The sequence below is a fragment of the Eupeodes corollae genome, chromosome 1 (assembly GCF_945859685.1).
Source record: "Eupeodes corollae chromosome 1, idEupCoro1.1, whole genome shotgun sequence".
Taxonomy (NCBI): domain Eukaryota; kingdom Metazoa; phylum Arthropoda; class Insecta; order Diptera; family Syrphidae; genus Eupeodes; species Eupeodes corollae.
This window is the reverse complement of record NC_079147.1, coordinates 58,087,149-58,099,998: the sequence shown is the minus strand read 5'-3', so window position 1 is coordinate 58,099,998 and position 12,850 is coordinate 58,087,149. Positions and strand designations below refer to the sequence as shown.

Below are 12,850 nucleotides of genomic sequence, written 5' to 3'. Positions count from 1 at the left end.
GAAGATAACGACTTGGACGATATTTGGTTCCAACGAGTTAAATTTTCCTTGTTGCGTCATTTCCTGTTTTATCGAATTAAAATTGGCTACCAAGTTCATTCAATTCGACAACGTTAACATTTTTTTCTGTGTAGCTAAATGCAAAATACAGTATTTATGCGAATAATCCCACAACTCTAGGCATTAATTTTACTCAAGTTTTGGTCGAGTTTCCTCTGAAATGTGTGAAAAAGTGCTTACAAATTTAAATGAATGCTGCGTCCAATCTTTTTTAAATGGAATTAAATTGTGCATCAAAAATTAATTGTTTATCAAAACCGAAAAATAATCGAAACTATACAACAACAAATGCAGCGAGAAATAAATTTTAAAAGTGACATTATTCGACAGTTTTTACCCATTGTCACACATGAGCACATCCTCAACTGTATCAACTAGTCATTTGTCCCACTGTTAGCAGATGTCAGGTGTAAACCTACACGTTCAAATGTATATCCACCCTGTATTATCTCTTTTCCGGCTTAAGGATCTATTTTCTTAATTTTCTAATTTGCACATGTTTAAATTGTACCTTTTCCGGCTGTCATTAAGTTTATTCTCGAACTCAAGCTAACTAAGTAATCAAATTATAATCCAGACAGTTGTGAATACCTATTCGTGTAATTTCTATTTCTATTTTATATCTATTCTATTTCTATTTAATAAAGGATTTTATAACTCGAAACCAAAAAGATATTGTTTCAGTTATAAAAAAGTTTGGACGTTGGCTTTCAGATTCAACACCCACTAAAAAGCCATCAACAAAAAATCGAACTTACCTACGTGCAATCTGTCAGTTTTGTTTCCGTGTTGAAAATCACTGTCATTCAAGGTATTTAATTTCAAGAAATCAAAAATGTTCATTGATAAAACAAAGAATAATCAATGTAGGGATACAAACATTTAAAAAGTGAGACATTCTTTGACAGTTTTTACTCACTGCCATTGAACACATCCAAAACTTGTTTAACTCGTCTTCATTTGTCTCACAAAAATGTCATCAACAAAAAATCGAACATACCTACGTGCAATCTGTCAGTTTTCTTTCCGTAATGCAAGTCAGTGTCATTCAAGGCATGTATCAAAAATCCATTCATTATCATTGTGTTTATTTTAATTAAATTAAGTTTTCGAAACCGAAAAATGATCGAACATATACAACAACAATTGTAGCCAGAAATAAATTTTAAAAGTGAGACATTTTCTGACAGTTTTACCCATTGCCATTGAACACATCCAAAACTGGTTTAACTCGTCTTCATTTGTCTCACAAAAATGTCATCAACAACAAATCGAACAAACCTACGTGCAATCTGTCAGTTTTCTTTCCGTAATGCAAATCAGTGTCATTCAAGACATTCAACAAGTTCAAGAAAACAAAAATGTTCATTGATAGAAACTTAACAACTTATGTAGCTCTTAAAAATAGAGATACAAATTTAACGGCCAAGAATATCCAAAAAAATTCAATTATATCAAGTTTACAACAAACCTTTTTTGTTCCCCCTTTTAAATTTGAATTAATAAAAAGATTTTAAAATTTACAAACGGCCTTGAAAACTTCAAAGTCTTCAAAATTTGTTGTATCCAACTTTTTCCTTTATTAATAATTTAATTATATATATAAAAAAAATGTAAACAAGGGAACTTGATAATCCTCTCCAAGAAGGTATTTAACAGTCAATGACTTAATCTTGTTTTAATCTTGAGATTATTTCCTAATTGTGTATAGATATATAAAAAGACCACCCTATACTTATTATTTTTGTTCATCATTATGCGACTAAAATATTATCAGGCTACCAAAACAAATCTTCCCATAAAAGCGTGTGTGCAATTTCTTTGAGGAGCGTGCTGTCTCGAGCAATGCTTGATAACTGATATTCATATTTGCCTATATCTACCTATCTATCTTTAATCCTCTCACCATCCACCGCGCGCTCGTTTCAAGCATCACCAAAGCTCCAAAGCAAGCCAAGCCATTCAGCAGCGTCTTCGCATCTTCAGAGGTTGTATAGATACATCTTTGACGAAATTAATTTATTCGCAATCATTCTGGCTTTTGTGGTATTAATCGACGTTTTTGTGGTTGGACTGTAGGTTGAGTTGAGGTAGGTAGGTATGTTAATGGGAATCAAATGCGGCATCAAGCGGCTTGAGATTCATTCTTGTTTTTTTCTTTTCTTACAAATTAATTAGCTATCTTATTAAAGTGCCATTTCTTGTGTAGTCTAGTTGGGTTTTTTTTTTTCATTTAAGTTGGTCTTGCTGGTTTCTTAAGGGGCTTGGATTTGGATTGGTTTGTCATCGAAAGTGTGCTGCCAGTTTGTCTCGTAAATTCGAGTGATTAGTGTCGTGGTGGCTGAAGCTTCGTGTGGTCGCGTACGTTGCCATGGTTTGTCGTCTTCTGGCGTTTTGCTAAAAAAGTGTCCCTTGATATACCTCCGTATAATTATTTTGTATAATTTCTGTTGATTTTACTTATGATTAAAAAAATATCATATAAATGAGTGTGAAATATAAATTAATATTTATGCTCATTCATAATACTTTCTGGCCGATTGGGTAAACTTTAGTGTTCGCCGCGCCGAAGTAAATAAAAGATTCAAAAAGAAAGTGTTTTTGAAATTGTGATGGAATAAAGATGAGGTTTTTTGTGTGATGTGTTTTGTAAGTTAACCTTGTGGAGAGTTTATGTAATGGACACAGAAAACATAAAATGATCTTTCGATAATATTTGAAATTTATACTAACTTAAACCTACGCAGTATGTAAAGTGTTTTGGTTTTTTGAACGATTTTTATATTATATATTTTTATGGTGTTAAAGTTATGAAAACATTCATAATATGAGGGTTGTAAAATATTGATGGTTTGTGAATGATTTAAATTTGAATGTGGGCAAGGCGCATATCACTTTAAAAGATTGACCTACGATCTTAAAGATCTACTCTGTATGCAGCGAAGTCAATTTAGTGTTTTTTTCGTTTGATTTCTCAGAAATGTGTTGATTCAATAAATTGATCATTTGGCACTTAAGTTGTTGAAATCGAAATTAGAAATCATTCATATCATTTAACAAATACTGAAATTAGAGTGAGTTCGGGGAATTTTGTATAATAACAATCGAAAGGAATTCAATTAACCTTTGATTTTCAAACTCAGCATTATTTTGGACTTTTAAATACAAAAGCATAGAATGTATTTCTATTGTACAATGATCCTAAGGAGTGTTAATAAACTAAGAAACATGAGCTCCGATAGCTTAAGTTTTCATTTTGCTGATCTATACTTCGTTTTTTTAAAATCAAACGATTATTGTAAGATTCTTTTTGTGTATGAAAAATTTCTCAAATTTTTTTTTCTTATTCCTCAAGTTATTCAAAATCTTCGACGAAAATCAAAATCTATATTATTTGAAAATTTCTATTATTTTTATTTATTAGATTTATATATTAGTGGTACCCGTGGCATGATGGTTAGTGCGTTGGACTGTCATGCAAGGGGTCTTGGGTTCAATCCCTGCCTGTGCCACCTTAATTTAAAAAAAAAAATAATTTTCGCGGGTACTACCTCTTGCGAGGAATTGACAAATCCTTCAAGAGTAATTCTTGTCATGAAAAAGTGCTTTCTCAAAATTAGACGTTCGGAGTCGGCATATAAACTGTAGGTCCCCTCCATTCCTGACAACATTACTCGCACACAGGAATGGTTGAGAGTTGTAAGTCACTAGGCCTTGGTTCTCAACGGACTGTCGCGCCACCCAATTTATTTTATTTAGATTTATTTATTATTATATTCCAATTCACAGTAAGATACACTTTTCAATTTGTGAAAATTAAAAATATTTAAATTACAAAGCTTTACAATATAACAAAAAATAATTAAAAGATAACAAAATAATAAATAAAAAAAAAGAAAAATAAATAAAACATAAAACAAATTAATCATAGTAACATTACGTTATTCCAAGCATACAAAAGTTAAAGTTGAAGTTGCTTGATAAAGGTAAATGGGAGCGAGTTTGGGGGTGAAAGTTAGCTAGTTGCTTTGGTTAATAAAATACAGTCTTAACTCGTCACTAAATTGTTGCTTGTCACTTAGTTCTCTCAAGTTTCGCCGAATTGTATTCCAAAAGCTTATAGCTGATATAAAGAATTGTTTCTCGGATGTAAGGCAGGTGAAATGTAGTAAAATTAAACAAGCAGATCTGTTGGATGTCGAAAGCCGGATTTTATCAAAAAGATATGACGGCTGCATAGTTTTTAGAATTGAAAATAATAACACATGGTACGAAACTTTATATAATTAAAAAATGACATACCTAATAATTTTTTTTCCAAAAGTGAAATATGGTCGAATCTCCTCAGATTGTAAATATAGCGCAGAGCACTATTGAATGCTACCTGAAGTTTTCTTTTGCTTTCAGTATCACAGTTATAAAATATTTCACAACCATACCGAGAACTAATCTTGCCTTTGGTGGTGTAAACTTTTAAGCTGTCCATAAAGTTCGAATGTCAAAGTTCGGTTGAATACCAACCCTAAGTTCTTTGACTTATCCACGAATTCAATTTTTGAAGAACCAAGCATAATTGAGGGAAAATAAGACAGATTTAGCTTCTTTTTCGAGATAACAAGGCATTTACATTTCTTGGGATTGAGCGAGAGACCATTGTTTACCGACCACCTCATAATTCTTTGGAGATCATCGTTCAGATCATTGGCACAGTTTTCTATGAGCCCAAGAGGGCAGCTTTTATAGATTTGAATATTATCAGCATAAAAATGTTTCGATGAATTCAAGATTGTATGTTGTATGTCATTTATGTACATAGAAAATAGCAGAGGGCCCAAAAACGATCCTTGTGGAACGCCCCGTAGCAAAGGACAAAAATTTGATAACAATTTTACAGCAGAAGAAGACATATTAAAACGGTGGCTCATCTTATCAATAAGAATAGGAGTGGTCAACCATATCAAATGCCTTGGAGAAGTCCAGTAAGACAAGAAAATTAACCTCTTCTTCATTTAGTTGTGCTCTTATGTCTTTAACTACTTTCAAAACTGCTGTGGTACAGCTATGTTTGGCACGAAAACCAGACTGAACTGAGACGAGAAGATCATTACGTACGAGATAATCATTACCTTGCTTATGCATAATTCGTTCGCAGATTTTAGACAAATAGGGAAGAATTGAAATCGGCCTAAATTCCTCACTCGATGAGTTTTTAGGTATTGGAATAATTTTTGCAAATAATTTGGAATATAAAAAGTGTTATATGTGTTTTATTGGTATAAGATTGTGATAGCTGCGATCCTAATTTCCAAAATTCAAATAACGATGTGTTAAAATTAACTTTTTTTTCAATCATTTGAAATTTATTTTTGTAACTAAAAAACTAGTTAATTTATACACAAATTGTGATATTTGAAACATTCATTGTGCATGAAATTAAAAACTGCGAAAATGAGACCTCCGGTCTCTTAGAAATAAAATAAACTTGTATTCTTTACGAGGGAAATTATTAAATTATTTAGATTACTTCTTTTTGTACAAAATTTCTAAACTTGTGGAAAAACTTCAATCCTTCATCTTAATACATCGCTTCTATTTCATACAAAAAAAAAGATCATACATTTTTAACTTCCCATAGGAAGTTATTGTAATGGGTCCGATTTGCCAAATTGAAAATTTTGACATTTCTCGACGTTTCAAGGTCGAAATAAAAGATTTTTAGAAAGATGTCTGTGCGTGCGTGTGTACGTACGTTCGTACGTCCGTACGTCCGTACATCCGTACGTTCGCGACGTTTTTTTCGTTGTCCATAGCTCAAGAACCAGAAGAGATATCGACTCCAAATAAATTTTGTTATACAGATAATAAGGCAGAAAGGGCTCTCAAGAAAATTGCGTGGGTGGTTTTTTTACCAAAACAGTTTAAAAAAAAGGTGAAAATTTTGGTTAACCCTAAATATCTTCCGAACCAAAAACGTCATAGACTTGAATTAAATTTTATATAATAAATTGTAACGCGATCTTAAAGAAGTATATTTTTTGAAAAAAATCTATCTAACCGTTTTTTTTATAAATCAAAAAAACTGAAAAAAAATTTGTCACCTCCAAATTTTAAAGACTAAAATATAATTTCATCTCCAAAACAATTTTGAGCAACGGAGAACAATGTTTTTGAAATCTAATAAAATTTTGAGAAAAATCGAATTGACAGTTTTTTTTATAAAAAATAAAAATCTAAAAAAAACATTACTCAAAGTTGGTAAAAATTGAATATCGATTCAAATATCTTTTCAAAAACTTGAAATATTGGCTTAAAACTTATTTTTTCTTATAACAAATATTGTTTTCAACATTCGATAAAATTTTGAAAAAAATCGAATTGACAGTTTTTTTACAAAAAAATAAAAACCTAAAAAAAAAATAATAAAAGTTGGTAAAAATTCATGTTCGACTCAAATATCTTTTCAAAACTTTGAGATATTGGCTTAAATTCACTTTTATCTTTTAAAAACTATTGTTTTCAACATGCAGTAAGATTTTGAAAAAAATCGAATTGATCGTTTTTTTTACAAAAAATTAAAAACCGAAAAAAAATAACAAAAGTTGGTAAAAATTGATTTTCGACTCAAATATCTTTTCAAAAATTTTAGATATTGGCTTCAAACTTATTTATTTTACAGAAAATATTGTTTTCAATATTCAATGATTTTTATATAAAAACCCAACAGTCCGTTTTTCCATAAAAAATAAAATCTACAAAAAATAGTACGCAAAATTGATACGAGTACATATAGACAAACTTTTAAGCAAGACAAATCGACAGACGGGATGGGAAGTTATCAGTGTGGGTCGCATCCCAGCCTTTTTTTTTTATATTATTTCCTTACGAAACTTTCCAAAATTTCTTAAAAATAATTAGAATAAAATAAAATTTGGACTTCAAAGTTCATTGATTGATTTTAACCAATTAGGCACAGGTTAAAGTTATGAAGACACTATAATTCTTTCCCAATGAAACTATAACGTATCGTTACCAAATAATTACACATACGCCTGAGTGTACCATACCCCCTTATCGCATAGAATTAATATAGCTTTTATGTTACTCGTATGTAGAAAAAAGTTCTGAATTGAATTTTTCTAAAAAAAATCACTTAATGTAAGCAACGACATTTTGCACATAGGTTTGATTTTTATTAAGAGTTTTTTAGTGGAAAACCAATTTATATCAATCTTAGGGCCATTTTTTGAATGTTTTTATTTCTTATATAAAAAATAAAGATTCGGTTTTCCTAAGCCCATTTTATAAATTTAACAACACCATTTCGCACAAAATGATATAATTTTAACGTAAATACCTTTATACACTCTCGTATTATCAACAATCGATTTTAATTTTTATGAAAAAACTGACGTTGGATTTTTATAAAAAGTTTACTGAATGTTGATAACAATAGTTTTTATAAGATGAAATTAGTTTGAACCCAATACTTTTAATTATTGAAGAGAAGAAGTTTGAATCCAATATCAATTCTTACCAACTTTTAGAAAATGGAAAAACTGTCAATACGATTTTTCTCAAAATGTATAAAAGTTACTTTTGTTGCATAAAGTTAGTTTAGTTTTTTGTTCGTAAAATATTCGAGGTGAACAATATTTTGTTTTAAAGTTTTTTTTTTTATTTATAAAAAGAACCGTAATTTGAATATTTTTTAAAACTATACTAAATTGAAGTCCCTAACGTTATTGGTTAGTAAGTAATTTTTGTTCAACCCTTTTACTTTTTTAAATTGGTATAGTAAAATAAACCACCCACACAACTTGTTTCAATGTCCTTTTTCTGAATTCGATATCTCTACGGGTTCTTGAGTTATTGACGACTAAACATTGTATCTTAAAGATACAATATCGAATTTTGAAATAAAAAAAAATATTTGTTTAATCTTAAGGTCTACCTTACAAAACAGTAGAACAAATCTTTACATCGTTTTGGAGAAAGTTAGATTATTGTACTTCATATTTCAAAGGCATTTGATAATGTTTAGCATCAAGCTCTCTTATCGAAAATGCGTGCTTTTGGTATTGATGAATCTGTTCTTTGTTGGATTAGAGAAGACCCTTCGAACTGCTTTATTCAAAAGTATTGGTTCAAATCTAATATCCACAAAATAAACGCTGGTGTGCCCCAGGGCTCCGTTTTGTCTCCGACACTCTTCCTTATTTATATATATGATCTTTTGTCTGAAACTTCTAATTAACTAAATTGTTTCTTTGACGACAGTACCCTCAGCTTTTCATATTCGTTTTCAGACTCTCTTCCTTGTTCTTCGGATGTAGACTACCAACGGCAACGTATGACCGGCTCATTAAATTCTGATCTTGACAGCTTTGTCCAATGAGAATTAGAAACCGTCTAAAATTTAATGCTTCCAAAACTCAATGCTGTCTACTGTCACAAACGTAAACCTCCCCTAATGTCACTATCCATGAGTGATATACTTGCACTGAGGAGATTGAAGGGCTTTTAGTTCTAGTTGTATATTACAAACCACTTGTCGTGGAGTGATAACATATTTAACATCGCTAAAAATGCTGCTAAGTGTTTCGGTTTTCTCCGACAATGAAACAAGTTTTTTACCCTTTCTGATCAGGCTATAATTCATGTATAAAGCCGATATTTGTTCGAAACTGGAGTAAAAATCCCATATCAGGGCTGGTGGTCTTATAACCCACTTGAGTCTCTTGGCAAGATTTCAAAAAAAAAGTTCAAAAAATCATAGGTGACCGTTGTCTAACTGAAACTATTGTATCTATTGAGCAATTTAGCGTCGAAACCTTACATGTCTGTCATTATTTTATCGCTGCTTTCAAAAACAATGCTCTAGTGAAATAGCCAGTTGCATTCCTTCCCTTAAACAATTCTTGACTAGACTCAATATTTCCGGTCATTACAATGTGCAGACATTCAAAACCAATGTGCATCGGTATCTCTTTGTAATCCAATCCTCCCTTCTTAATTGCACGCACTGTGTTTCATTATGGTTTAATAAGGGTATTTATAGCCCCTTGACGCACAGTATACAAAATAAATAAAAACCAGACGTTTTTGATCATCAAATACAAATAAATTATAAAAAAATGTTTTTAGAGTAATACAAAAGCATATTAACTTCCCATAGGAAGTTATTGTAATGGGTCCGATTTGTCAAATTGAAAATTTTGACATTTCTCGACGTTTCAAGGTCCCTAGAGTCGAAATAAAAGATTTTTAGAAAGATGTCTGTGCGTGCGTGTGTACGTACGTTTGTACGTCCGTACGTCCGTACGTTCGCGACGTTTTTTTCGTCCTCCATAGCTCAAGAACCAGAAGAGATATCGACTTCAAATAAATTTTGTTATACAGATAATAAGGCAGAAAGATGCAGAAAGGGCTCTCAAGAAAATTGCGTGGGTGGTTTTTTTACCATAGCAGTTTGACAAAATGGTGTCAATTTAATTTAACCCTAAATATCTTACGAACTAAAAACGCTAGAGACTTGAATTAAATTTTATATAATATATTGTAACGTGATATCATAAAAGTTTATTTTTTGAAAAAAATCCATTTAACGTTTTTTTTATAAATCAATAAAACTGAAAAAAAAATTTGTCACCTCCAAAATTTTACGACTGAAATATGATTTCATCTTTAAAACAATTTTGTGCAACGAAGAATAATGTTTTTGACATCCGATAAAATTTTTAGAAAAATCTAATTGGTAGTTTTTTTATAAAAAAAAACATTACTCAAAGTTCGTAAAAATTGAATATCGATTCAAATATCTTTTATAAGAAATATTGTTTTTAATATTTTGAAAAATGTTGAGAAAAATCGAATTGACAGGTTTCTTACAAAAAATAAAAACCTAAAAAAAAATTTACAAAAGTTGGTAAAAAATGATTTTCGACTTAAATATCTTTTCAAAACTTTGAGATAATAGCTCCTAACTAATTTTTTCTTATAAGAAATATTGTTTTCAACATTAGGACCAATTTTGGGAAAAATCGAATTTACAGTTTTTTTTACAAAAAATAAAAACCTAAAAAAAATGTATAAAAGTTGGTAAAAATTGATTTTCTATTCAAATATCTCTTCAAAAATTTTAAATATTGGCTTTGAACTAATTTTATCTTTTAAAAATTTTTCAACATTTAGTAAAATTTTTAAAAAATTCGAATTGACAGTTTTCTTACAAAATATAAAACTCTAAAAAAATAATACTAAAACTTGGTAAAATTTTACTTTCGACTCAAATAGCTTTTCAAAAATTTAAAATATTGGCTTCAAACTTATTTTATTTCACAGAAAATATTGTTTTCAATATTCAGTAATTTTTATATAAAAATTCAACATTCCGTTTTTGCATATAAAATTAAAATCTACAAAAAATAGTACAAATTTGGTAAAAATTGATACGAGTAAATATAGACAAACTTTTAAGCAAGAAAAATCGACAGTCGGTTATCAGTGTGGGTCGCAGCCCAGCGTTTTTTTTTGTATTGATTTAAGCCAAGTTAAGAAAAACTAAAATTAGTGTACATTTCGACATTTCTACAATCGTAATTTTAGAAATTTTGTACGAATACAATACTTGCAACATAGTTTCTATACTATTGAAGTAAAAATCAATAAATTTTTGCAAAGTAGGTCTTAGAAAAAACTAATTCTTGCTATGAGTAAAATTCTTAAAATTTTGTATGATGTAAAATTTATTTTTTTTCTATTTTATTGTTTCAGGAAGATACAGTATACTTCACGTAAAATGAGAATGAGCCATTGGACTGAATCATAATAATTCCTCAGGTAAAATAATATCAAAAACTTTAAAATTTGTACGTATTTCTGAACTTTAAATCAATACCAACTAAAAAGATAACTGATAGCCAGAATAAAACGAAAATGTCTTTTCTAATTTTGAAGACATTTGATTCTTTGTTAAACATTTAAAAGTATAACTTTGAAAAATTAAGTTAAAATTAATAATTTTCTGACATTTCCAAAAACTTCAAACAACTTTAGAATTTTTAATTTCTGACCAACACCTTTTTAAGTTTCATTTGAATAGGCGCAATGATCTACTATTATTTTAATATTCTTAAGCAGTTATTTTAAGAAAAAATAGGTAATAATGTTATAATATCAACAGTATAATAAAGAGCTAGACAATTTTTGTTCATAATATTGAAATTTTGTTTTGTCTAAATGAAACACTGAAATAAGAATAATAAATAAGGAAATAGAAATTCAATTTGTATACAAAAATATTGAATGAAGTTAATATTTTACAAACTCTCTTTGATTAAAAGTTCTTTGTTTATTTTTGTTGGTGTTCTTTTTTTAATATTGTCTACTCTTTTGATATTTTTGTCAAGACATCTTCAAGGTTATCTATTGAAAAATTTTTAAACCTGCTCTTTTTCTATTTTAATACATTAAAACTTTTAAGAAATTCCGAATATGCACGCTCACACATTATCTATTTTATATTCGACAACTTTGTATTTATTTAAAAGCCAAACCATAAAACCACGAAAAAAATTAATAATCTATTGGTATTTTTAATAAATATTAAATTGTTATTAATATTAATTATTTTGCCTATCTATAATAACAAAAAGATATATTTAGTGTGGTTTTATAATTATATGGAATGTTTCCAATATTATAATTAATCTATAATAAACCACACACATTTATAATGTTCACAAAGTTTAAAATAAAAATTATTATTTATTAGTAAATTAAAAAAGAAAATAAAAAGCCTATTTTGTAAAGTAAAAATTACAAAAAAGTTTTGTTCTTTGGCATTTTGAAAAACAAAATTGTATGTAATTTTTTTTTTTTCAAAAAAGGATGAAAAACAAAATAATGGTTAACCAAACTTTAATTATTTTTGGAAATATTTTTGTACAATAAAAATGCATCGCAAAACTTTAGTAGAAGACTTTGTTAATTCGATGTGGATGTAGAATTTTCTTAATCTTAGCAAAGACGAAATCCAATCCTTAAGGTAATTTTAAATAGCTGTCTGCAACTGGTCCATATTCTTTAAGCATGGAGAGAAGTGAAAGTTGTTTTTATACCTAAACAATTAAAATGCTCTCAAGTCAAACCCAAAGATCTATGACCTATAAGTCTATCATCATTCCTTCTTAAGAACTTATAATGATTGATATCCATTTAAGGGCAAGTATTGATACAAGACTTCGGACTATGTTTTAACATGCCTACTGTGAAAGCAAATTGGTTAAAACGGCGTTTCACACCTTAATACCCTTTATCATGGAGAGATGACTACTGTTGGTTTCCTTGACATCGAAGATGTTTTTAACAACGTGGACACATCTGAAATCACATCTGGTTAGTAGATGGACACCGCAAGGTGGTGTTCTATCCCCTCTCCTCTTTGGAACCTGGTGGTAAATAAAATCCTAACTGGGATCTCAGATTAATTGCCTATGGGGATTATGTTTCTAAAGCGGTTTTAGAAAAGCGTCTTAACACCCTAAAATAATTCTTGGCAAATGCCTCAAACAAACTATTACTTTATGCTGTCAAACCACACAAAACCGATTTATTTTCGAGGAAATTCTAAATTCCATATGTTTACCCTCCCTATATAAAAGGTATCCAATTGAAGTTCTCAGTTATTATGGTAATAAAAAGGGCTTAAAACCCCGAACTAGGCGTTGGTTATTAACATCGGTAGTGAGACTGGTACGGTGTGGTAGTATGTTGGACTACCTTCAACTTG

The 12,850-nt window shown here is 29.5% G+C and overlaps 1 protein-coding gene across 1 annotated transcript in view; it reads left to right on the top strand.

The window, feature by feature from the left end:
- The window catches only part of LOC129941450 (3-hydroxy-3-methylglutaryl-coenzyme A reductase), a 178,702-nt gene that overhangs the window by 117,474 nt on the left and 48,378 nt on the right, over positions 1-12,850 (top strand). Inside the window, exon 2 of the mRNA XM_056050078.1 lies at positions 10,834-10,899. The gene's annotated coding sequence lies outside the window, so the exon portion shown is untranslated. The remainder of the gene's footprint in view (positions 1-10,833; positions 10,900-12,850) is intronic.